Source organism: Triturus cristatus, chromosome 3_1 (genome assembly GCF_964204655.1).
Source record: "Triturus cristatus chromosome 3_1, aTriCri1.1, whole genome shotgun sequence".
Lineage (NCBI taxonomy): Eukaryota > Metazoa > Chordata > Amphibia > Caudata > Salamandridae > Triturus > Triturus cristatus.
In genome coordinates this window covers 491051657-491076747 of record NC_140583.1, presented here as the reverse complement: position 1 = coordinate 491076747, position 25091 = coordinate 491051657, and the positions used below count along the sequence as shown (strand labels likewise).

Below are 25091 nucleotides of genomic sequence, written 5' to 3'. Positions count from 1 at the left end.
GGTCTCCCGCATATCTCTCTGGACTAGCCAAAGGGATAGGCGGTGGCACTGTCACATGAATCTGTTGTCCACTAGGCGCCGCAACATCAAAAGTATTACGGGTCATCCTATCTATCCTATCTCTCAAAGCAGACGTTTCTAAGCGCGAGGCCACCAGTTCCTGCTGGACTAAGGCCAGAGCCTGTAGTACTTCCTCTAAGGAGGCCATACTCCACACCCCCCCGGACCGGGAGGAGCTCCAAATGTGGGTGTGTTATTCTGTCAGGTCTGCAGAACTCCTCAGGATCCGGGCGATGTGGTATAGGTCCACCTCCTGATCTCCCCGGACTCCAACCAAGGGTTACAGAGCCCAGAGGTGATCATGCGAGGGAAAGGATGGGGGGAAGGGTCAGCAGGGACTAGATTCTGAAAAGAAAAAACATAACATATAGCCAACATAAACAGTCTACTCTCTTTAGGTCTCACTAGCAAAGGTGACTGCCAATACTGTGGTGGGAACAGACCTTGCCTCCTGAGATACTACTCTCAGACATACACCACACCAGACCCCCTCACAGTCGCTCATCCGAGCCTCCAAGCCACCTCCTTAATGTTCATTCGTGAGTAAGAAAGTCTACAAAGAAGGCTTCCACGGTGAAGGCACCGCCGCCGTGGATCCCTACGATGTAGCGCTCCTTCACCCAGTGAGATCAACACGCTAGGCCTAATGTCTCGCTCTTCTAAGCCTATGCCGCTCTCCCAGCGCTGTTTGATTGCTTTGTATTCCCCAAAGTCGCGCTCCCTCAGCGCTGCTTGCAATGTAGCTCTACCGAGCTCTTAATTCCACGTCGCGCTATCTCAGCGCTGCAAAAAGAAAGGTAAGCTCCTCCGAGCTAAGGTCTCGATGTCGCGCACTCTCAGCGCTGTCAAAGTAAAGATAAGCTCCTCCAAGCTACGGTCTCGATGTCGCGCACTGTCAGCGCTGCCAAATTAAAGATAAGCTCCTCCGAGCTAAGGTCTCGATGTTGCGCACTGTCAGCGCTGCCAAATTAAAGATAAGCTCCTCCGAGCTAAGTTCTCGATGTCGCGCACTCTCAGCGCTGCCAAATTAAAGGTAAGCTCCTCCGAGCTTGAGAATCGATGTCGCGCTTTCAAGCGCTGTTGTAAAGGGGCCGTCCGAGCCTCAGTCAGTGTCGGACGGGAAAGGCGTGTAATGATGTTAGCAAGGGTCGGGCAGGCAAGGGAAAGTTAAGCTCAGCCGAGCCCCGCTGCGACTTCTCACCTGCTTCCTCCCTTTAACCGCGGCTGCTCCAAATACGTTCCCCGCCTGGTCGCCAAGCTCCGAGGGACGGGGAAAATAATGGAGACCTCTGGTACGCCTTCATCCGCTACTCCGCTTATGCTCCGTTCCTCTTTCCCGCCTGGACGCCTTGCTCCGAACGACGGCGAAGGAACTTCAGTTTCAAAATACCGCACGCCCTCTGCCGTGCGCGACTTCCTTTTATAAACGCCCACTTCCTGGTTCCCGGGCGGCTGGGACTTGTCGTTTTTTAGACGCTAGGTAGGCGCCTTAAATCCCGTATCATCACAATTTCACTGCTATTATGCGGAGGTCTACAACAACCCGGCCTCAACTACACAGGCCATAGTTGATCATTTTCTCGATCCCTTGACAATACCTAAAATCAAAGGGACAGATAGGATGGCCCTGGATACGACAATAACATCGATGGACGTTACCCGCGCCTTACACGCCCTAGCCTGCAAGAAGGCGCCGGGATTAGATGGGCTCCCACTAGAATATTACACAACTTTCTCCCCACAATTGATCCCTCGATTAGTAGAGATGTTCGCGACCGCGTTAGAAAAGGGAGAGCTGCCGAGATCCCTGAGAGAATCCGTAATCGTGACCTTTTTAAAGCCGCACCGAGACCCGAGGCAAATGGCCTCCTACCGCCCTATCACGCTCCTCTCCGCTGACTGTAAACTCCTCGGGAAGATATTAGCGGACAGATATGCACAAATCATACGTCCCCTGGTCCATCCAAACCAATGTGGATTCATCCCCGGTAGACGCACATCCCAGATCATACGCCGAATATTTCACGTCTGGGACCAGGAGAGAGGGATATATCCCCGTTCTGCCTGTCTCATCCTCGACCTCGAGAAGGCATTTGATACCCTCACTTGGCAGTACCTTTTCACAGTTCTACAGCGAGCGGACCTTGGTCCCACCCTCATCGCTTACACACAACTTTTTTACACCAAACTCACTTCACGCGTCCGCTTGGGACGATATATCTCGGCAGAGTTCGTGGTCCGGAGGGGCACGAGGCAGGGCTGTCCGCTGTCACCCTTACTCTTTGCCCTAGCAGTCGAGCCCCTAACTATACGATTGCGACAAGAAGGAATACACTGGGGCATTCCCATAGCGGACACCATACATAGTGTCTCCATGTATGCCGACGACCTCTTAATATACGTGCGAGACATCACAGAAGATTTAACTCCTCTTTGGGTGACACTAACGGAATTTGCAGCAGCCTCCGGGTTAAGGGTGAATTGGGATAAATCCACTGTATACCCACTACATCCGAGCCTGCCCCCTCAGGACATTAGACTGGGCAGCCAGCGCGTAGCTTGGAGCGCGGAAGCACCCCAGTACCTCGGGATCAGTCTTTATCATTCCCAACTGATATCTTTGAGGGTAATCATCGTAGGGCATTGGCGGGTGTCAGAGCCGCAATCGGATTCTGGAAGAGCCTCCCACTGGCCCCGATCGGCCGGGTGGCTTTGGACAAAATGATAATGGTTCCGCGATTATTATACTACTTCACCAACTTACCAGTGATTCCACCTAGAACCTTCTTTTGTGACCTAGACTCGCTTCTCAGTACGTTAATCTGGGGTTCTACCAGACATAGAATAGCACTGAAGAAACTACAATTACCCACCACACAAGGTGGACTAGGCGCTCCCTCCTTTGAATCCTACTTCTTAGCGGCACAACTGCAATGGCTCTCCTACTGGACGGCAGGTAGGTACACAGTTGAAACGCATACCATAACGGATCGGGTGCCCATTTCGGAGCTCCGCCGCCTGTTGCTACCCAGCACCAAACCAAAACGTACATATCCCCTACAGGTAGCAGTGGCACGCAAGTGCATACAAAGAATACATCGCATGTCATCAGAGACACCCCTGTATTTCCCTCTATTCCCATTAATCGGGTGGCCCAAACGCGAACACTATTACACAACCAATATGCTCACCATATGGCGACCTGCGGTATCACCGAGATGGAAGTCCCTTTGTGAGGACGGACAGCTGAGACCACTCCAAAGCCTTATGGATGACTACGGTCTCCCCCCAAGGCCAGTTCCTGCTTCACCGCCATCTTCTTGAAAGCTACCCGACCGTACCATGACCTCTCGTTAGGGGAACCAAGCACACATCCAGTCATTCACACGATTTTACATTTGGGAATGGGGCGGCACCTAACCACATGGCTCTATAAAGCCATACGAGAGCTTACTAATAAACCATTAGTGACCCTACGAACCACCTGGGAGGATGAAATTGGACGCCCACTTCATGAGAAGGAATGGGTGAGGGCCCTGGAATACCCCAAGAAGGTATCTAGAAATGCACGCTTTAAAAATATACAATTTTACATACTCCATAGAGCGTATCTGACACCAGCACGCCTCCAGCGATTCTACCCAGACACGCAGTTTCTTTGCCCCAGATGCCAATCACAGGACGCAGATTTCCACCACATGTTCTGGAGTTGCCCCACAATCCGATCATTTTGGCAGCACATTCATGCCACTCTAGGTGACCTCACCGGGCTCACATACATGAATACATGGGAAGCCAGTGCACTAGGTATATTCCGAACACAAAAACAATACAGGATGCAGACCCGATTTATTTCACTAACCGTGTTGCTAGCCAAACGGAGTGTCGCCATGCACTGGCGTTCCCCCACTGGTCCCCCACTCGCGGCTTGGGTGGGAGCTACACACAAATGGGCCGCAGCGGAGGAGGAAACGCTGCGGGAGGAGGAGGTGAGAGGGTTACGCAAGCATCGCATTTCAATGGAATGGGCCCTATTACTACATCGCTTTAAGCAATTGACTCCAGGTGAGGACCCAAGCGGTGACATCCATACACCAACGATCCTGCAATCACAGATTTAGACCCTGACTGACCAGGCTAGTCCCTCCCCGTTGGCGCGATCAAACCACCGGCAGCTCTATCGCACACAACGCCACTCTCACCGATCGAACCTGAGAGTCAGACCGACCGCAATCCACCGACACGTCACACCCACATATCTATTCCGGCGTCCGACAGGGAGGCCCGGGCGTAAAATTCCATGACCATCCCCCAGTTCTTCTTGTGTTATATCCCAGTTCACACGACATAACCACAACAAGAGACTATAGAGTTCACAAATTATCTGTTGATCAACCCTTCTTTCTACGATTAGTGATGTACAGTGACATGAGCTGTAATATGCAATTGAATGGATTATAATCTGTATCTATTGTTCATCACGATAACCTATAAATGTCAATAAAAATATGTTACAAAAAAAAAAAAAATGAAGAAGATGACATCTTTTGTTCTGCTCTGAATTCCAGAGCCCTGCCACTGTCTTTAAAGCCTTGTGCTTCAGGTAGCTCTTGAATCAGCAACCACAAGCACTAAAGTGCAAGAGTGGCCTGGACGCCGCGGACGCTTAACTACATGTGGATCAGTCTTATGGACAGTAAAAGGAGTACCTCTTCCCTCTTGGACACAGTCTTTTGTGAGTTCTTGATGCTGCTTTTGGCGCAGATTGTACACCTTCCTATTTTCTCAAAGGATCATCAAACAATTTATGAAAGGCTTATTCGGGGCCTTTCCACCGGTCAGATGACCTCCAGTGCCGTGGAAACTGAAAATAATACTTAATCAACTGATGCTTCCCCCCTCTGAACCTATCCTAGGGTAGATCTCAAATATCTTGCAACAAAAAAAGCACTCCTCCTAGCTTTTACTTCAGCAAGAAAAGTGGGGGAGCTTCATCAAGCTTTCAAGATGAAAGAAGTGTTCTGCATTTCATGAAAGACATGTCGCCCTGTGCACCAACTCGGGGTTCATGCTTGAAGTACCACTGGGATTCCATTTCAATGAACTTGTGATACTTTATTTTATTTTTCCTAGTGCAAAGCAATGGCTGAGAGAGGACTGCAATTTCTGAATGTTTGTAGGAGCATCAGAATTTACTTGGACAGAACTAAGGACATTAAGAACTCCGAACCAATGCTTTGTCTCCTTTGGGTGTCCTGACAGGGGCCAACTTCCACACAGGGCATTGCCGCTGGTTCTCAACCTGCATCACCTTCTGCAATGAAAAGTGAAGTGCCCTCCTGGGAGGTAAGGTGATTGCATATTCTGCCACAACCATGTCAGCAACTGCTTGCTTCACTCTCAACTGAGCTATTGCTCCTTGGCATAAGACAAGCAGCTATGTTTAAAAGCAGGAACATATTCACCAAGAACTAGTGTCTGGATTTGAGCACAGCAGCGGACTCTTAAATACTACTGCTTGGCCCACTTAGGAGTGTGCTTGAGAGTTTCATTGAAGGTAAGGCTGCTTCTGCTTATTGTGTTTTATACTGCCTGTTGCTTTGAATCAAGAATGTGAATCTACAAAATCTACTTACCTGTAACTTCAGTTCTCCAACACTGGTATTTTGTATAGTTCACATGCGACGCTCTTTCCTCCCCGTCAAAGGCCCACTACCTTTTCTGCATACCCCATACACATTTGTAATGTAAATTCTGAGCTATGGTGGCCTGTGTGAGGAGTAGAGCGCTCAATTCCTCCTCATTAGCTGAAGTTTGTGTGGTTTCAAATGAGGTGGAGTTTGTTTTGTTGCAGATGAGGTGGGGGTGCTACTAAACAAGCACTATGGCCTATGGCCATTTTAACACTGTTTATTGCTATTTTAAGACTCCAGAGCATTCTTTGCTGGTGATGGAGATTAATTCCAGCATGTGAATCTATTCAAGATACCAACACTGGAGAGTTAGAGTTGCAGGTAAGTTTAAGTTTGTTTGGGAATCCGGTATAAGCAGCTCTGACCAAATACAGAACAGTGTTGTTGGGGTTGAAAACAACGGCACACCCCTTGTTTCTTTACCCACTGACCACCATTATGGCTACCATATATCGGCACATTTTCATGTGATTTGTAGACAGTGGACTATTGCAATAATCAAATGTTAAATTTTCATTAGTATCTACATGGAGTGGGTGTTTTTGAGGGGGCCCAGGGTGCAATATCTTATAAATCCTTATTTCCCAGCAGTGCTTCCGAAAAACAGAACACACTTTGTTTGATAAAGGAAGCAAAGTATATTCTTTTATGGCTCAGGTGCAGATGTAAAGCTTCACCTCAGTTTCACCCCCTTTACAATCGGTGTTTAAGCACAAGCACAGCATCACGGATTAATAGGCTGCTGCATCTTTCTTACAGAAGTCAGTCGTTCCTTTTATAAACTTATGTAGGAATCTGCCTTCCCTCTTGATTAATAGTTGACTTCTGTCTGCAGGTCGGAAGATTAGCTTGGCCTTCTGTTGTCAAATCAGTCGTTGCCTGTTTTATGATCTGTTTCTTAAGTAGCTCGTCGTGTGTGTTAGGGATACATAGATATAAAGTTGGTTGCTAAAGCTAATAAAAAGCACGGCATTACTGACCTTGTGGACTGAAACACGCGGACCTCGAGGTAGGACGGATACCTGCCCCTACCTTCCTTACTTTTATCGAAACATATTCATAGAATATGACAGAAGACATGAGGCTCCGTGAGAGCCCGTTTTGTGAGGTAGTTTGTTTAATGATATACCAGCTTTACGTGTGCTTTTGGACTCGGCCTCGTAGATCTGATGAAGGAGGGGTTGCAAGAGACGATCGCGCGCGAAAACGTTGCTTCATGTATCGTTGCTCTAACCTTAATGTGAGTGGCCCCACGCCTACTGCCTACAGCCTACAGCCTACAGTCTACAGTCTCAAGCATTCTTCTGCAACCCTGAGCTACGCAGAAGCGCGGCGGGGAAGATGCGCCCAGCTGTTTGCGGAGGCCCTCCCTGCCCTGGAGATGATTCACCAGAATGGCTGCCCCTCAGACACTCCCCGTGTTGTATCAACACTTCCCCCTTGCTGGCGCCGGGGCACTGGTCTGTGTTTGAAGGGGCTGCATGCCTTCCTTAAGAAAGGAGTCAGCAATCTTTGGGAGAGTGGCCCGAGGGAGGGGCCTGCCTGCTTGACCTCTGGGGCTAATCCTTGCTGTGGTAATAAGCTGTGTGTGCAAAAGTGTACTGTCTCAGTGCCCCATGCCGTCCTCGGGGAACTTTTATCTGGCTTCAAGATGATTCGTGTGCAAAAAGGTTAGTGTTTTTCTCCTTTATTCTCCCTCAGTCCGAAACCATGTTGCATTAAACAAAGGTCAGGAACTGTAAAGGAAGTCCATAACTGCGCTATGCACGAATCGCCTTTTATTCTGGTAGAAAATGCGAATAGATTAAAATAAGTGTGCTAGTGTCGCCAGGACATTGTAAACCCCTGGCGTGTAAAGAGCCTTTCCAAAAACAGAGCCCGCACTTCTCTTCCGAAGCTTGCCGTGTAAACAAACGCCGGGAGCCTTGTCGTAGCTCACGTTTCCTGGAACACCGACCGACCTTCAGGTTACCTTTCCGAGTTTCCGTGCACTTCTTCGCCGATCTGTTTTATTTTAGTTTCGTACTTTTTTAAAGAACTGCAGTTTTCGTTGGCAGTTTTTTGTCTGTGTATGCCCTGGTTACTGTTACTTAAAATAATATTTCATTTCAGGTTTAAATAAGTAATGTTGCTGGAGGGCAAGATAGAAAATGTATTGCGCAAATCATTAATGAGGGTTAAAGCTAATTAGTATATACAGGAATGAGCGCAAAGATCACCCATGTCACACACAGCACTTACTCCAAGCATTACCATCTCATAGTTTACTCCATACTTTCAGCACAGACATGTTGTGAGCAGCCAGGGGTAGAAGCTGCTGTTCGTGGTCTGCCCTTAGGAACCTCTGTACTTCCCAAGCTACCTCTGGCTTCAAGGAGTATAATTATGCCACGACAGGAGCAGGGTGTAAATCGCCAGTTGTGTTCTCCCTTTCAACAAACTTTATTTCGGTCATTGTAGACCATAAAAAGTAGATGATACAAATACATACATAGCTAGATTTGAACAATAATAAAAATTCATCCGCGACAGGTTATAAAAGATAGCCACAATGCATTTTTAGTTAATCCAGTATCATTACAACAGTAAAAAATAAAGATAATTAAAAGCAGATTAAAAAGATGTTAAAAAAGGTTCAAATGGAACAAACTGGAAAGAGAAATATTTATGGTTACGGAGTTGTATTTAACAAGACCCTATGCCTGTGCCACATAGAATTGAGGAATCAGGACACGGTAAAAACTGTGGGGGGCGGTGTCAGATCTCAGTATGCTATACGCCTCGCAACACTGCCTGCAGCCCAGATTTCTACAAGTGGTACGAGCCAATGCCGTCTGGCTATTTTGTAGCCAGGGCAAAAGAAAAGAACATGAATGTCGGACTCGTCATGGCTATTGCAAGCAGGACTCCCATGGGGGAAGCTTTTGACCATTTGTTTGTGAATGCATGAACCGGGAGGGTCCCTATTCTAATCTGGATATATAGCTTCCTTGCCATAGAAAGCTGTATATCATCCAGAAAGGGCTCAAGGAGGTACTGAGCTTTAATATTAAGAAAGTAAGCTATTAGGTGCCCAAGTTTAGTGTTCCCCTGTAAATCAGTCAGTTTGGGCGATCTATAGGCTCTTACCAGTTCTAGTCGTGGAATTGTCGGGGATACTTCCTCAGGGTAGCTCCATAGGTTGGCTTGCCTAGTCTAAGGCATACATCTTTTAGATTGCAAACCATGGTAATTTTCCCGCCCCCAGGAGTCCCATAATCCCCTTAAGTTCAGGCTGGTAAACTGCTAATTGAGGGGTCGCCTGCAGTCTACGCCAAAAGGTCAATGGTCTGAGTCCAATCTCCTCCGCAATAGGTTTAATTCCTAGATCCAGGTGCAGGGAAATGAGAGGAGTGCTTGGCACTTCACCAGCACATAGATAGAGGCTGTTGCCCTGCTCGTTACTGACCTGTGAGCTTCTACAGTTGTGATGAGTTTTAATTCTATCATGCACATAATGCTGCTGCTGCTTGGAGCAAATCACGCCAACCACTTTAACACTTTTTAATTAGTTTGACTAAATTCCATGCTTTGGGTTGCTCCATTACTTTGTGCCCAGCCTTTTTACTTCCTGTGTCTGATGAAGACCAGCTGATTTTTCCATTAGGGTGTAAATGTCAACACTTTTCCCCTGGATTTATGTGGTACATTATACGGTCTGTCCCCCAATGGGATAAGTATTCTGCGGAATATTTGATACTATTAGTCAACCACGTATTACTAGCCTCTGTTTTTTATAAACAGGTAACATCTGATTGATTATTTTTATACACTATGTTTCCTATATGGTCAATGTAAGAAATTGAGTTGCTTGTTGAGAAATGGGTTATAAGACCAAGTGATAATCACAATCCTTGTCAGGGTGAACCACTAAAGTCACTAAATAAAACTGAGCTTAACCCCTGGTAGCAATAGCAGGTCTTCACATAGACACAGTGTGTAAAGTACCTATGCAGTACTAAAACAATAATAAAGTCGAAATGCAAAACAATAAAACGTCCAAAACAAATTAGTAAAATATACTAAACAAAATAAAAAAAATCAATAAGGACACCCAGAGATATGAACTTTTTAAGTTTTAAATAGAAATTGCGCCTATAAACACAGCGTGCCAATGATAGATAGTCAATGGTTGCAGTAGAACAAGACCTAGGTACAATTTGAGGCTGACTGCGAGGAAACATGGGTTGGATACACTAATCAGATTTGTCCTGGTTAAAGACTTTAGTCCTTCAAGTCTCAATCCACCGCAGGAGTACACTTCTAAAGTCCTTCAAGACCTCAGGGGCGGCGCTTGGAAACTCAAAATGGTGGTAGCCAGCAGCTCACAGGAGGGTCCATTCCACGTCCAGTTGCCACTAGTCATCTGGGCAGTTGCAGAAAAAGGCCCCTTCTAGCTTGCTGTCTCCCTGTAGCTTTAACAGGAGGTCAGCCTTAGAGTCCACTTCTTTGTCCTGGGTACGAGAAAGAGAGCAGGTCCACTTTTTTGAGGCTCTTCTCAGGTCTCCGAGAGGAGGGTCAATCTTCTTCTTATCTTCCGCGGGGCCTGGAGTGGTGTGAGGTAGGTGCCTGGAGATGCCACATTTATGTCTTGCACAAATTAGAGGGCTAATCCTACCCACTTTGAGTATTCGAAGATGACCAAACTCTTTAGCTACATTAAATGTGGGCTCAAAAGGCTGTGGGTGTGCATAGCTAGTGTACCACAGTTTTTAGAAACAAGACATGGGACACACAAGAATTATTTTGTCATCCTGCCATCACCCTTTGAAACGCATCCTAAATGTTATATGCAAAACCAGCAGACCTGTCAAATAGGCTGTGACACTAATGTCCAAAAGAGGCCTATTTTGATTTAGGCCTGACTGAGTGGGGGACAAGGGAAGGGCCCTGCCAAAGTCTCAGCTAACATTTGTCTGTAACAGGGGGTGCTGCGTCTTTGAAGTATGCCTCAAGTGTGGTATGAAAACCCCCAGCCGACCTGTCAAGCAGGATATGGCATTCAGGCAGAACTTGACATTTAGTCAAAAGTCTCCTCCCAAGCTCTCCCAGCATATTTTGTCAGGTTCAAACTGGTTATCTCTCTCCCTTCAGGTCAGCCTATTGTTTGCTCCTGGGAGCACTTCCACACCTTATCCATGCCTATTCAAATGCAAATTACTGGCTGGAAGAAGTTGGAGAGCAAAATGCAGATTTAGCTTCCAGGGACATCAGGCAGAACATAACTAACTTTTCAAAAGTAACTTATCTCTAATATCTAGAAACAAAATGTAACTTCACGATTGAGTTGTATTTTTAATGACTATTAAAAATAGCTGTTTAGTTATTTTTCTAGCTAGTCCCATTCCTGAGATCCAATATTAGTATTCAATATTGCATCATAGGGCTTTGCTATGGAACGGCCAAACTTGCATCTGTGAAAATACCTTTGAATGGCTAGTGACTGTAAAGACACATTTACAAATATTTTTTTTACTATTTTTTGATTAAGATTTTGTATTATAACTGTGTACAACAAACAAAACACAGTTAACAACCCCCCAAGATTACATTGATGTCCGGTGGCAATGTGTCTTTTATGTGGATAAATGTAACTGATGTCGTATGACAGCACAGCACAGCACTAAAGCACGCCCTGGCAGTGTTAGTCCATTTAAAACCACAGATTCACCAGCACATATGGCTTTCTCATAGTGTGCCCATTGCACAATATTGGAGGGCTGGGGTGCGTGTGGGTGTGCTCGCTAGTAAAGGACTAAGGGCTTAATTTGGTGTGGGCTCTGGTGTTCCCTTCTGTTTTTGCTTTTGCTGCTTTGGCACCCATATGTAGAAAGTATGATCACAGGGGAGCCCATATATCTTTTGATTTGGATTTGGGTAGCATGTGGTTCCAGTATAAATCTAACTTTTCCCTTCAAACGGACATGTCACATAGCCAGTTTGAAGTCCTAAGTGGGAGGCCTCCACCCCAATGCATCGCTGCTCTCCACTTCACTAGCTGTGTAGTTAGTGCTATCAATTCACAGTGTGGTGGGGGAAATCCTTCACGTACCCCAGCAGTGGGAGTATATGATCTACAATGCATAACACTATTTTTAGCGTCTGCGTCCAGTAGTTGCATATCAGGGGGAAGTACCAGGCAGCATGAATAAAGCCAGCACCCACTGAGCTGTACCTAGAGCAGCTTACATCAGGCGGCAAGCCAATATGGTGCAAAAAGTTTGGTGTGTAATAGCTTCTGTAAAGGAATTTGAAGTTGATTAAGTGGGAACTGTAGTTAGGTGAAAGTGCCTCAGTTAACTTGAGGCAAAATTACCATTGCGCATTAGCCATTGAGTGGCTTGTGCCTGGCACTTGGCAGGCTATCTTGCATCTGTCTAGATACTGCCTTTTCTGTGTTGGGATGGTCAGCAAGTGCTAGTGGAGCTAATGCCAGTGGGGGAGCTGCTCATTGCCTCAAGCATAAAAATAATTTAAGCGGTGTGTGGTCTCTGTGAGCTTTTATTGTTTCTAATTATATAAATATGCCATTTGGTAAGAGGTCGCCCAGTGTCACTCAGTGTAGTTTGACTAATTGTATGCGACTTTGTAGTCACATGCAGCAGTAGTGCTAGGCGCATAGAGAACCTCCAACCCGGGAAAAACCCTTCCACGCCCATCGCATGCCCTGGTCTGCTGTGGGTGTGGTCGGGGGCAAACTGAGTCTGCCTTAATTGCCAAGTTTGGCTGTTATGGCACTGGGAATTGCCAGAAATGTCTAAACTGCTGAAATGAGGGCCTCTTTAAGGGTGGGTGGGAATGCACCAGGTTTATAGAATTCTTTTTACATTGCCAGCAAATGTGGGGCTAGTGTGTGGAAATATTCTTTGTAGAACTGGACCATAAGCCTGTCTGGGCTCAGTGCTTTGCCATTAGGTACATTTTTCATAACCTGAGTTAGTACTTCGGTTGTGCTTGAGGTACTTAAATATTGTCTGTGAGCTTCTTTTAGCCAGGTTAGTGCTATAGTGTCAAAATAGGCAGCATAGTCGGAGTCGTGGGATTAGTCTACGAACTATACAATTCCACATAATATCTGAGGAATTCCTCCAAGTTGTCCTTTGCCTCTAGTATGGATGCACAAGCTCCTATGGTAAGGACAGGAATTCCTGTACTTGCCCACGGGCATCCGATTTAAGGCAGCAAGGAGTTTGCTTGGCCTATCGCCCTCCTCATATGATATCTTCCTGGATTCCTTGACCAGGAAGTTAAGTTTGCTGTCTTCAGTCTCGCAAAATTCATCCATCTTGATAGAATTTGGGTAAGTGTTGGGTCATCCTGTCCTTCCTGGAGGTTCGCTTCAAGGCCCCTAATCTCCTACTCTAGTCTATCCAATTTTGCCTTTTAGGAAGCCTGATTATTTAGCAATGCAGATGCCCCTAATGACTACCTTAAAGGCCTCCCACAGTATACATGTGCTTTGGACAGAGTCCTTGTTGTGGGCGAAACACTCTGTTATATCGCTTTTCAGTCCTTCCCTGACTAGCAAGTGTCATAGAGCTTGTGGCGGTAGTCTCTTAGAGAACATAGGGGAGTTCAGGACTGGAACTTAGAGTTCGTCGGGCCCACCGGAGGAGGTGTGGGACAACCTTCTAATGACGCACTAAGTACAAGGTAAGTTCAGTGTGGCTATTTATTTAGTCGTCACAAGAATCGGTCCAGTTAACTCATAAGCAAGAGTCCGGTTTCGGGAAGTTCTTCTCGATTTCACCGGGTCCAGGAAGGTTCGGGTCGTCTGTGGTTCTCGGTTGCTGTCCCAGGCAGGAGGTCAGAGCATCAGGACATCAGAAGGAAGAACAACAGAAACAACAAGCATTGGCATAGCCAATAGGTCTCGCTTTTGGGACCTTATAAGTATTTAGTTATGCAGCACAATATCCTTGGTGCAACAACAAACTGTTGCATGGCTAAACACTTATAAGGTCCCAAAGGCGAGACCTACTGGCTATGCCCATGCTTGCTGTATCTAGAGCCTGAATGGGCCAGACGGTTGAAAAGCATGCAGTGGTCATTTTCCATCAGTACTTGTCTTGTTCTGCAGAATATTCATTAAGATGGCCTAAAATGGTGCTGTTTGGCAAGATTGAGTTGGGAGGGGGCTATGTACAGCAAGTTAGCGCTCAAAGGACAAGGAAGCACTTGAAACATGTAGAATTCCTTACTGATACTGAACGCCCCTGTCTGGTTTTTGCTGTGAGTATCCTGGGAGCAGACTGGAGCACTCGTCATTGTAGTCATGCAGAGAGGCCCGGCTCCCCAGTGCTTGTAGGGCTTCCTGGGCTCACTGTAGACCCCCCACTCCTGACAATAGTAGAAGCCATGAGAGAAAAGGGGCTGCACGGCTTGGGCCCCAGAACGCAGAGTATTGAGTAACCGGCCTCCTTGGTGTCCTGCTGAGCGCCAATTACACTGTCGGTTAGGGGCTTGCGAAATGAGAGCAAAGCAGAATAATTCTTTAGTGTGCTATCCGGGCGTGTGAGAAGAAGGATCCTTTGTGTGTGGGCGCCGGCGGCTGGGAAAGGGCTGTTGCTGTGTGAGTTTCTACTGTGTGTTGGGCTATCTGTGTTTGCACGCCACACGTCTACAATTTGTATGGCTTCCGATCACTGTGCACACGTGTCTACCCTTGGGTGTGTTTCTGTGTGTGTGTCACTTCACTAGGATTAGTTCCAATATGTCATTGTAAATATAGGAGCCTGAATTAATAAACCTCTGTATGAAAGGTGTTTTATAAGCTATTGACTTCCCAAGTAGGTAATCAGACCAACAAAAAATATTTCCCGTAAGGGTTTTCAGTCGCAAATAAAAGACCACTCTTGAAAATCATCACAAGCATAAGAGATATCCCAGATGGAAAACACAAAAGATTAGAAATCATCGAATAATCGCGTCAAATATTGCCCTGCATGTGCAATCCAGACAAAAACGTCCCAATGTGAACAATCGCCTGCATGAAAATGCAAAAAGGTGCAAGTGTGTCCCAACAGTTTTGAATTGCCCAATTAAGGCTGATCCTATACAGCTATAACAACTTGTAGACACCCAGGTATTGATTCTCCCCAAGCCCCACTGACCTAACAAGTCTGAACAGACCCTGACGGCAGCACTTTGGGAGAGGCCCGCCAGGCTCGGCTAATCAGTGCTCCCAGTAAGAAGGGGGGCGAGCGCACAGAATACAGTGTGAATGTGATGGGGGGGGGGGGCTGGAGAGTCTAAGGAATCACTGAGGGATAATGACAGTGGAGAGAGAAGAGGTTCACCGTTAGAGCAGCGGAGAGAGAGAGAGGGAAAAAAACTCGGGAGAGGAGAAGGGAAAGGAAAAAGAGTGGAGAGAGAAAACTGGCAAAGGTAGCAAGAAACGGAGCAAAGCGGTAACATGCTAGTGGAGAACATCGGGAAAAAATAATGGGAAGCGCGGCCGCGAGAAGTGCACTGTGGTGGGGGAGGGTGGAAAAGAGGATGAGCGGGAACTCTGGCCTATGCATCCCAGATGCCGCGCGGCCATAAAAGTAACGGCCGCGCGGCCGTGAAAACGAAAGTAATAGCGATCAAAGCGAAAGTGATCGCGATCGCTTGGACGGGAGCGCTGTGTGGCAAGCACGCGAGTGGTGCGCGCGCAGCAGTGTTTGGCGGCTGCGCGCGTGCACGCTCACGTGCACTCAAGCTTTAGGCCACAGGCAGCACTTTAAAAATCCCAACTACAAAATGTCTCTCTGAGCCAGCGCATGCGCTGGGGCTCAGCGAGACCTAAAAAGGAGGCCGAAGGTCAGTGGCTGGCGTCTGACACTTGTAATGAAAAGGTGAGGCGAGTGAGGGGTTCACCGGTTCTACTGGACAGGTGGATCCCAAAGAAATAAAGCAGTGTCTTCCCACAAGACTACCCGTGCCCTCCCCGTGGTGTAGCCAGACCCAGGAGACGTTGACATACCTTTTCCAGCCACCCTCCTCCTAGAGTGTGGCGGGTTGTAGCGTGGTGTCGGACTCCTCGGACGAACTCTCCAGGCTCCAGTTCCCGTTTGAAGGCTTCTGGATCACGAGCCGGTGGGCTATCTCCACTCGGTTTCCTCCACAGCGTCTTTTCCTCTCCGGGCGCGTCTCTCTCCTCCCAGGCATGCGCGCTACCGGTCTTGGCCACTTCCTCTTTCAACGCGTTGTGTCGCCGCGATAGGCTCCCGGAGCCCGACGTCACGCCGCTGAGCTCCTCCTCCTGCTGTCAGCGAGGGGAATTAAAGGGACCCAGCTCGTCCCGTATCTGTGCCAGCAGGACAGTGTCATGGTTAAGAGTCCACGAGTCCCGTTCCCCGGGTCCCACCCGACACCCATCGCCCAGGATTTCCCCGATCGGGGGAAATAGGAAAACGGGACAAGAAGTCAGCGTTACCCTGCTCGGTGCCCTTAAGGTGACAGACCTCAAATTGGAATGGCTGCAGAGACAAAAACCACCGGAGTACCCGGTCGTTGCAGCCCTTGTTTCGCTGTAACTAAGTCAATGGGGCATGGTCGGTATATAACACAAAGGGTCTGCCTTCCAGGTGGTATCTCAGTTTCTAAATACCCCATTTGACTGCCAAGCACCCCTTCTCGATGTTTGGATAAACACGCTCCCTAGGAAAAAGCTTCCGGCTGATGTACAGGATAGGTCTTTCTAGGCCCTCGCTATCAAGCTGGGACAAAGCAGCACCTATACCCACCCCGGAGGCATCTGTTTGGTAAATTAAGGGTTTACGGAAATCAGGTGTTAGTAAAACAGGGCAGGTGGTCAGGGCTGTCTTGAGGCTAGAGAAGGCTATTTGTTCAGGAGCCGAGGGTGACCGGATCTGTGAGGACATAGCCGATTTCTTCAGAAGGTGAGTAAGTGGAGCCGCAATATCTGCGAACTGGGGAATGAAACGCCTATAATACCCTACTAAACCAAAAAGGCCCAGAGGTCAAGTTTGGTGGCAGGGAATGGGGTTTCCTGGATGGCTCTGACTTTTTCTGTCTGGGGTTCAATCAAGCCCTTCCCCAGTACCTACCCAAGGTACTTCACTTTCTGGAAGGCAAAATGGGATTTCCTTGCATTAATATGCAACCCCGCGTCTTTTAGTTCTGTAAATATGGCCTCTAGATGTCTCATGTGCTCGTCCCAGGTCTTGCAATACACCACTATGTCATCTGGGTAGGCCGATGAGTAACCTAGATTTCGTGCTAGGAGAGTGTCCATTAATCTCTGGAAACTGGCAGATGCACCGTGTAACCCGAAGGGCAGGACAGTGAAGTGGAAAAGACCATCAGGTGTGGAGAAAACAGTTTTCTCCTGGTCCTTGGAATCCAGGGGAATCTGCCAATAGCCCTCGGTGAGGTTGATTGCAGAGATGTATCGTGCCTCACCAAGACGTTCTATCAGTTCATCCACCTTGGGAAGGGGATAACCGTCTTGTTTGGAAATACGGTTCACTGCTCTGAAGTCGATACAGGACTGGATGCTGCCGTCCGGTTTTGGTACCAGCACAATCGGTGAGCACCAATTACTGCGAGATGGGACGATTATTCCAGTCTCCAGCATCTGTTTTACTTCCTTCTGAAGGGCCAGACGTCGGGCCTTTGGGACCCGGTAGGGTCTCTGTTTCACTGTGACGGCCTCTTGGGTGGGGATCAAGTGCATTGCCAGATACGTTCTTCCGGGTTGGTCAGAGAACACATCCCGGAAGGATTTGAGTATGGTGTATATTTTCTCTTTGTGGTCTTGGGCCAGTTCGTCATTGGTTAAGGTGGATGCCAAAGTGTCTATACAGGTGTCCAGGACAGAGATTGGGTGGGGTTTCCTCGGGGAAGCGCCTAGCCATTTGTTTAGCATATTTATGTGGTACATCTGGGTTTTAGATGCTGTGAGTTGTAGTATGTAGGTGGTCTTCCCTACTCATCACGGGAAAAGGGCCTTGCCACTCCTTTTTCAATTTGTGAGTGGATGAAGGAAGCAGTACCAAGGCTCAGTCTCCTGGTTTCAGTTCTCTTAGGCGGTTGCCTTTATCATAAAGCTGTTTCTGTTTCCGTTGGGTGGTCTCTAGGGACTCGTGGGCTAGGGTTCTCAGTTTGTGAAGCCAGACCTTGACTTGGTTGGCGTAATCTAGTAACGTCTGGGCTTCCTGAGCGCTGCCTTTTTCCCAGCTCTCTTTCGTGATTTCCAGGAGGGTATGGGGTCTCCTACCAAAGAGTAGCTCGAACGGGGATACCCCTAAGCTCTTCTTGACTTGGTTTCTGATAACAAACTGAGCCAAAGGAAGGAGCTGATCCCAGTTCTTTCCATCACCCAAAAGGAGCTTCTTGAGGGTCAGCTTGAGGTTGCCATTGTACCGTTCCACCAGACCGTCGGTCTGGGGATGGTACACAGAGGTCTTTATGTGTCGGATATTTAGCTGTTTGCAGACTTGTTTAATCAATTTTGATACAAAGGGGGTTCCCCGATTTGTTAGTATGTCCCGTGGAAACCCCATCCGGGAGAACACCTCTATAAGTCTCTGGGCTATGGTAGTGGTGTTGGCTGAGTGTAAAGGGAGGGCTTCAGGATACCTAGTTGCGTAATCAACAAGTACGAGGACATATTGGTAACCCCGGGTGGACTTGGGGAGGGGTCCTATCAGGTCCATACCCACATGATTAAAAGGTTTACCTATAATGGGGAGAGGGTGTAACGGGGCCTGTGGTGGGATATAGGGATTCTTCTTTTGACATATCGTACACTCTTGACAGTACTTCCATACCTGAGCATGGACCCCTGGCCAAAAAAAACTGCGGAGTATGGATTGTGATGTTTTTTCAGCTCCACAATGCCCTGCCAGGAGGTGCGCGTGAGCAAAGAATAGGATCTGGTCCCTAAAAGGAGTGGGGACCAATAATTGGGGCTCTTCTCCTTCTTTGCCCACCCGATATAGAAGGCCATTCATCTCAATGAAACCAGGGTAAACCCTTTTGAGAGACAATCGGGCGTTCTTAGTGCTTTTCCAGGCATTGCCGAGGGTGCTGTCATTGAGCTGGGTGGTCCTAAAGTGGGTGTCTATGGCCTAGGGTTCGGATGTCAAAAGGTCGTTCTGAGGCCTAGGTTTGGCTGAGCCGTTTTTTAGATTCTTATACAACAGCCCTGGAAACCAGGGGTTGTCTATGCCTATGATAAGAGACTCGGAGGTATGGTAGGGCCCAGACGTCGGCTGTAATGGTTAACCCCTGTTTGTTCTGAAGTTGTACTCTGGCTAGGGGTTAGTCCTTAACATCACCGTGCACACATCTCATGCTGACAAACTTCCCAGGTATGAAAGAGGAAGGGGGTACAAGCTCAGAGCGTATAACTGAGTGCCTACAACCAGAGTCCAAAAGAGCGGTTATGGAATAGTTATTCAAACTTAGACTCGCGTAATACACTGGCCCTGTCTCCTGTGCATACACTATGGACTGGGGCAAGTATCTGACATCCATAGGTTCTTCTTCTTCTTTTTCTTTTCTCTTCCTACAGAATTTGGCTATGTAGCCCCAGCCCCTGCATTGAAAACACTGAGGGCCAGTAGAGGGAACAGCGTCTAACCATCCTGAGCATGGTTTAGAGGATTCCAAGAACGGACTGGTTGCTTTCCTGTCTGTTTTTATGATTTCAGGGCCCTAGCGTAAGATGTGGCCATTTCAACTAGGTGTTCCAGAGTAAGGCCCGCGTGCTGGCGTAACCACCTCTGGGTCCCATAGGGCAGTGCCTCCAAATACTGCTCGAGGTAGATTTTCTCCATTATCTCTTCCCGAGAGGCGTCCAAGGACTTTAGCCATCGATCTGCAGCATCCTTTATTTTATAATAAAGAGTCTTGGGTGTATCCCCTGGTGCGCCCCTCTCTTGCCTGAAGCGAAGGCGGTGAGCATCATCGTCACCCCCCAGCTGATTGAGAATAAACTGTTTTACGTGCCCGTAGGCGGTGGTATCATCCCGATTGGCTATTTGGTAAGTCGCCTGGGCTTCACCGGTGAGGAGAGGGGCCAGGTAAAAAGGCCAGCGGTCTCCAGGCAAGGCACTGGCCCTTGCAGCCCGTTCAAAATAAAAAAAAAAGTAACAGGGTAGTCTCCAGGGATGTATTTCTGTAAGGGTATCATTGTTCCGGGTAGAGCAGGGGCCCTCTCTTGTCCCAAGACGTGCAGGAGTTGTCTGTCCTTTTGCCAGTTTCGAGACATTCTCTGCCTGTGTTTGGATGGCCGAGGAAAACACGGCACGGTCCATCTCGTCTTGGTTAGCGTTTTTTTCCATGGCCCATTCCAGCTTGCTCTGGTCCTCTCTCATTTGAGCTATGACTTGTTCCATCTTGTTTCAGATGGGCATTGCCCGCATTCTCCACTACTCTGTCTGGCCCACTGGAGGAGGTGAAGTGTGGGACAACCTTCTAATGACGCACTAAGCACAAGGTAAGTTCAGTGTGGCTATTTATTTAGTCGTCACAAGAATCGGTCCAGTTAACTCATAAGCAAGAGTCCGGTTTTGGGAAGTTCTTTGCGATTTCACCGGGTCCAGGAAGGTTCGGGTCATCTGTGGTTCTCGGTTGCCATCCCAGGCAGGAGGTCAGGGCATCCGGACATCAGAAGGAAGAACAACAGAAACAAAAAGGAGGCTGAAGGTCAGTGGCTGGCGACTGACACTTGTAATGACAGGGTGAGGCGAGTGAGGGGTTCACCAGTTCTAATGGAAAGGTGGAGCCCAAAGAAATAAAGCAGTGTCCTCCCACAAGACTACCTGTGCCCTCCCTGTGGTGTAGCCACACCCAGGAGACACTGACGTACCTGTGCCAGCCACCCTCCTCCTGCAGTGCGGTGGGTCGTAGCGTGGTGACGGACTCCTTCAACGAACTCTCCAGGCTCCGGATCCCATTTGAAGGCTTCTGGATCACGAGCAGGTGAGGTATCTCCACTCGGTTTCCTCCACGGCGTCTTCTCTCCGGGCGCGTCTCTCTCCTCCCAGGCATGCGCGCTACTGGTCTTGGCCACTTCCTCTTTCAACGCGTTGGGTCGCCGGGATAGGCTCCCCGAGCCCGACGTCACGCCGCTGAACTCCTCCTCCTGCTGCCAGCGAGGGGAATTAAAGGGACTGAGCTCGTCCCGTACCTGTGCCAGCAGGACAGTGTCATGGTTAAGAGTCAGCGAGTCCTGTTCCCAGGGTCCCTCCCGACAGAGTTCCAACAGAACTGGTAAGCAGTTTGATAGTGTGCAAGGCAGGTGAGATATATGAGTGACCCATAGACATGCAACAGAGGTGGCCAGCCAGTACTCTATATAAGACAAAGTGCCCTCCCACACAGTGGAATGCTTAAGGCACCAGACGTCCTCTAGTTCTCTGTCGCCATGACATAAAGCACCTATTTGGCTGACTGATGGCTGGGGCGACAAGAGCATCCTGATCAGTCAATTATGGGCTCAAGTATAATGTTGGAATTCCCTCTCCACAGTGTGGTTTGCATGTCTAACAGCAAGGGCTTGAAGTTGAAGTGTAGGTCTTGGTAAAAGATCAGATAATCACAGTTGGGGCTATAAACATTTACTAATGTCAGGGGTAGTACACTGAGCTGGGCGTGTAGGATTATGTATCTGCCTTTTGTGGATGTAGTGACTTATAATTGGCATAACTGAAATCTCGAACTATGCCGGCTACCCCATGTGCATATGAAAAATAAGAGGTCATGTGTCTCACATAGAACCATTTGGCTTGCAGACTGTGTTCTGTGGCTTTTGTGTTTCTTTTAACACGCTTATGTCATTCCCATGTCTGTTCATGTAGGCTAGTACCTGCTGATTTTTTCCAAGGGTTGCTTATCTCCTGTACATTCCAAGTTAATAGGTTAGGAGCTTTCATGATTTGTTAGGACGCTCTGACATACAGATGAAATCTGTAGGGATGATATACAGCCACCCCCTCAGTGTGTAGTTATGCAGTTGTGAGCCTGTGCATCCCGGGTCCGGTTGCTGTTGCATTTAGTTGTCTTGTCCATTGTACATTAATGATGTATAGATTGCCCTCCCAATTCAGCTGCCCCAACTGGCAGGAGAAATTAAATAAACAATGCCCTCCCCCTTCTAAAACAACAAGATGGAGATTAGATGGACTCTTGGTGGTGGCTTCACGTGGTGATCTCCTGCTGAGGTGAACAAGAGCGAGACCAGGCCAGCTCTTATCACCTGGTTGCTGGGGATAGATTTATGTTGTTTAAGCTGATCTGTTTTTTAGTCTATGAACGGATGCCGAGAGGGTCATCGAGTCGGTCCCAAATCGGGCCAGCAGCAAGTAGTGGATGTTAGCCAACCGGCGACATACATGACCCTCCAAACGTTGAGGGACAAGATGAAGCTTATTTCACCTGACTTGTGAAGTTCTGGTCCGCGGCCATGAGTTCTAGTCGTTGCATCTGCTTGAATTTGCAGCAAATTGGCAGGAGATTGGAGAGTTATCAATCCATGTTGCTGTGCTGCTGCGTAGCTCCCAGTGCCTTTGTGTCCACGTGTTTGCCGTTTTTTGGAGTGATTGGGAGCAAATTTATTAGCCAGCTTTGGATTTGTGAATATATGTGTTTTGCCCTCTATCATGGTGAGCAGCTTTGCAGGGTAAAGGAGAACATATTTGACTCCAGCCTTTTGAAGTGTTCTCTTGGCCATTAAGAATTTTTGGTGGGCTACCTGCACTGCAAAGGTGAAGTTGGTAGATTGAGACACCGTTTCCTTTGTGCTTTGGGCCTCTTTTTCCTGTGCCAGTTTGAGGATCAGGTCCCGCTCTTTAAAGTTGAGTAGCTGAGCTGGGCTGGGCGAGCTCTCCATGAGGGGCCTAGGCCCCAGCTATCTGTGGGCTCTGTCTGTCAAAAATATTGTGGTGAATTTGGCATTAGGTAAAGGCTGTTTAAGCATGCGCTCAGTGTACTCTTCCAGTTTCCTCATACTGTGGACTCTGGGATCCCCACCATTCTGAGATCGTTGCGACATAATTCAACCTCATAGTCTTCATTTTTGGTTTTGATGATTCATAATACAGAGGAATTTGTCATTATAACCATTAGTGCTGTCTTCAGCATAGGATAGTGTACACCATGCCCAGAGTAGGGTTAAAAAAGGGATTAGTACCTCCTTTAATTCGATTGTTAACAGTAAAATTATGCAACATAGATCATATGAACATGTTGAGTTGCAATACCAGCAGCAAAAGTGAGTAGCTGCACAGCCCATCGGGCGAGCCCCCCGTATACACTGTTAGAGTGTGTGCATGCATGTGACTTTACCATCTAATGCTTTTTCAACAGCTGGTTTACACCTCTGTGAGAGCACGCCCACACATGTTACTGACAAGGTTTCCACCTTCACATGACCTGTTATGGATTTAAAGAAAATGCCAAGGACCAGAGATGATTTTACAGAATCTGTACTCCAATAACAGTGGACAATGGTCAGACCACTGATACGGGAAACGAGAAAGAGTTGCAGAGTTGTAAATCTCGTAGGAACAGGGAGAGTTACATGATACTATTGAACTTATTCAAACCCAACTTGGAATATCCTATCTTTCCATTTCCTTATCCAGTGATTCTGAGACAATATTTTAAACACTGCCATGCATTGTTCCTTGGACTGCTAAAGAGAGAAGTCTGTTTCTCCTCACCATATACTGACTCACTTTACGAAACATAGCAGGAAGATATGTCGGCAAATGGCACAAAGCAATTAACATTAATTGAGCATGTTCAGTTGCCAGTTTTGCCACCACCGCTATGTCATGTGCATACTTTCAGGATCATAACAAAAGTAAAAAATGTCATATAAAGCAGCTACTTATTATTGACAAAACGCTCAAGTTATTGCACATAGCTTCTCAATTAAAGCTGCTTGGCTCTATCTTTGCATGCAATGTGTAGGAAAACGTCTCTACTTCCACATCGTACTCATTTCTTTTTTGTAAACAGAATTTATTCATCAAATTTCAAGTACACAAGTAAGACAATGGGGGTTAGAGCATATATCATGTGTCCAATAACAAATATCGTTAAGCCTGGCTGTTGGGCGCACATTCCTGGTGCAGAGTTCACCATGTGTGGCCCATGTGGAAACTGTTAACAGAGTATGTTGTTCAATTGAGTTTGCAGGGAAGCAAGGCTCTGCGTCGTTATGGTAGGAGATCGGCATCTCAATAATTTGTCCCAGTTCGAACACAATGACATCAAAACAAACAATAAGAATAACAAACCTTCCCTTCCCCTCCCCCTTATGCAACTCCCCCCACCACCACCCCTCCAGGCATGTCGCTCGGTCATCAATAGCTCTGTGGAGAATCGTACCCAGTTATGTAAGACAACAGACACAGTAATTCCAGTAGGGAGGGATCTAGTAAGCAGCTCTACCAACGCCTCCCATGCTCTCGTTGCGTCTAGCATTTTCTCATTACCTATTCTCTGGGCCATTTGCAGCCTAAGAATCCCCTCACATTCTGCCCATTTTATAAATTCCCTCTGCCACCTCGAGACACTAGGAGCACTGGCCGCTTAAGTTCTCGTTTAGCCAGGACTAAATTCCACATCGTACTTGTGCGATACGGAGAGTATTTTTTATACAGGATAGGGAAAGGGTACTTTGTGCAACTTACATTGTGTTAAAATATTGTTTATTTTGTTAAACCTGTGACCTGTCTGGAATCTCATCTGTGTGTAACAATATAAGGAGGCAACACATCAATTTGGGCTGGACATGAACAATCTATCAAGTTCCAAAGTCATTAGTTCTAAATCAGCAACAGCTGGCTCTAGTATGGATCATTACCACCAAAGTTGTTGGGATGATCACTGGTTCAGTAGCAAGACATACCGTCCGCATCCCATTGTGTTGTGTCCACATCAAGAGCAGGTGTCATCCAGACAGTGACTCACAAATACCAGTGTGCCTTTTAAGAAGGATAACTTGTATGCCAACCAAAAACAATTCGGTGCTCATTGAGGTACTGCCTTTAGTGTACCTACTGGACACAAGCATTATAAATGAGAGGAAGAACAGTAGTTTGCTCGAGAGCCATAACCAGCTGAGCTACACAGAGAATTGGTGTCTCCCTTTAGTACTTACTATTGGCCACAAAGATTAAACCTGTATCTTGGCATAATTTCTCAAGTCACACTTATGTATTAAAATGGCTGCACTTGACTCTGCAGCTGGAAAGGTGTCACATGTAAAACTGCTCACATTGCGTGATAGGTAATTTGATAGGAGATATTGTTTGGGGAACAGAGGAAATAAGC

At 47.4% G+C, this 25091-nt stretch overlaps 1 protein-coding gene across 16 annotated transcripts in view; it reads left to right on the top strand.

Moving 5' to 3' along the window:
- The window catches only part of PPIP5K1 (diphosphoinositol pentakisphosphate kinase 1), a 1768598-nt gene that overhangs the window by 240608 nt on the left and 1502899 nt on the right, over positions 1–25091 (top strand). Inside the window, exon 1 of one of the 16 annotated variants that reach the window (XM_085644330.1) lies at positions 6720–7423. The exons of the other annotated variants lie outside the window; for them this stretch is intronic. The gene's annotated coding sequence lies outside the window, so the exon portion shown is untranslated. Of the gene's footprint in view, positions 1–6719; positions 7424–25091 lie in introns of those variants that run through there. 16 annotated transcript variants of the gene reach the window in all.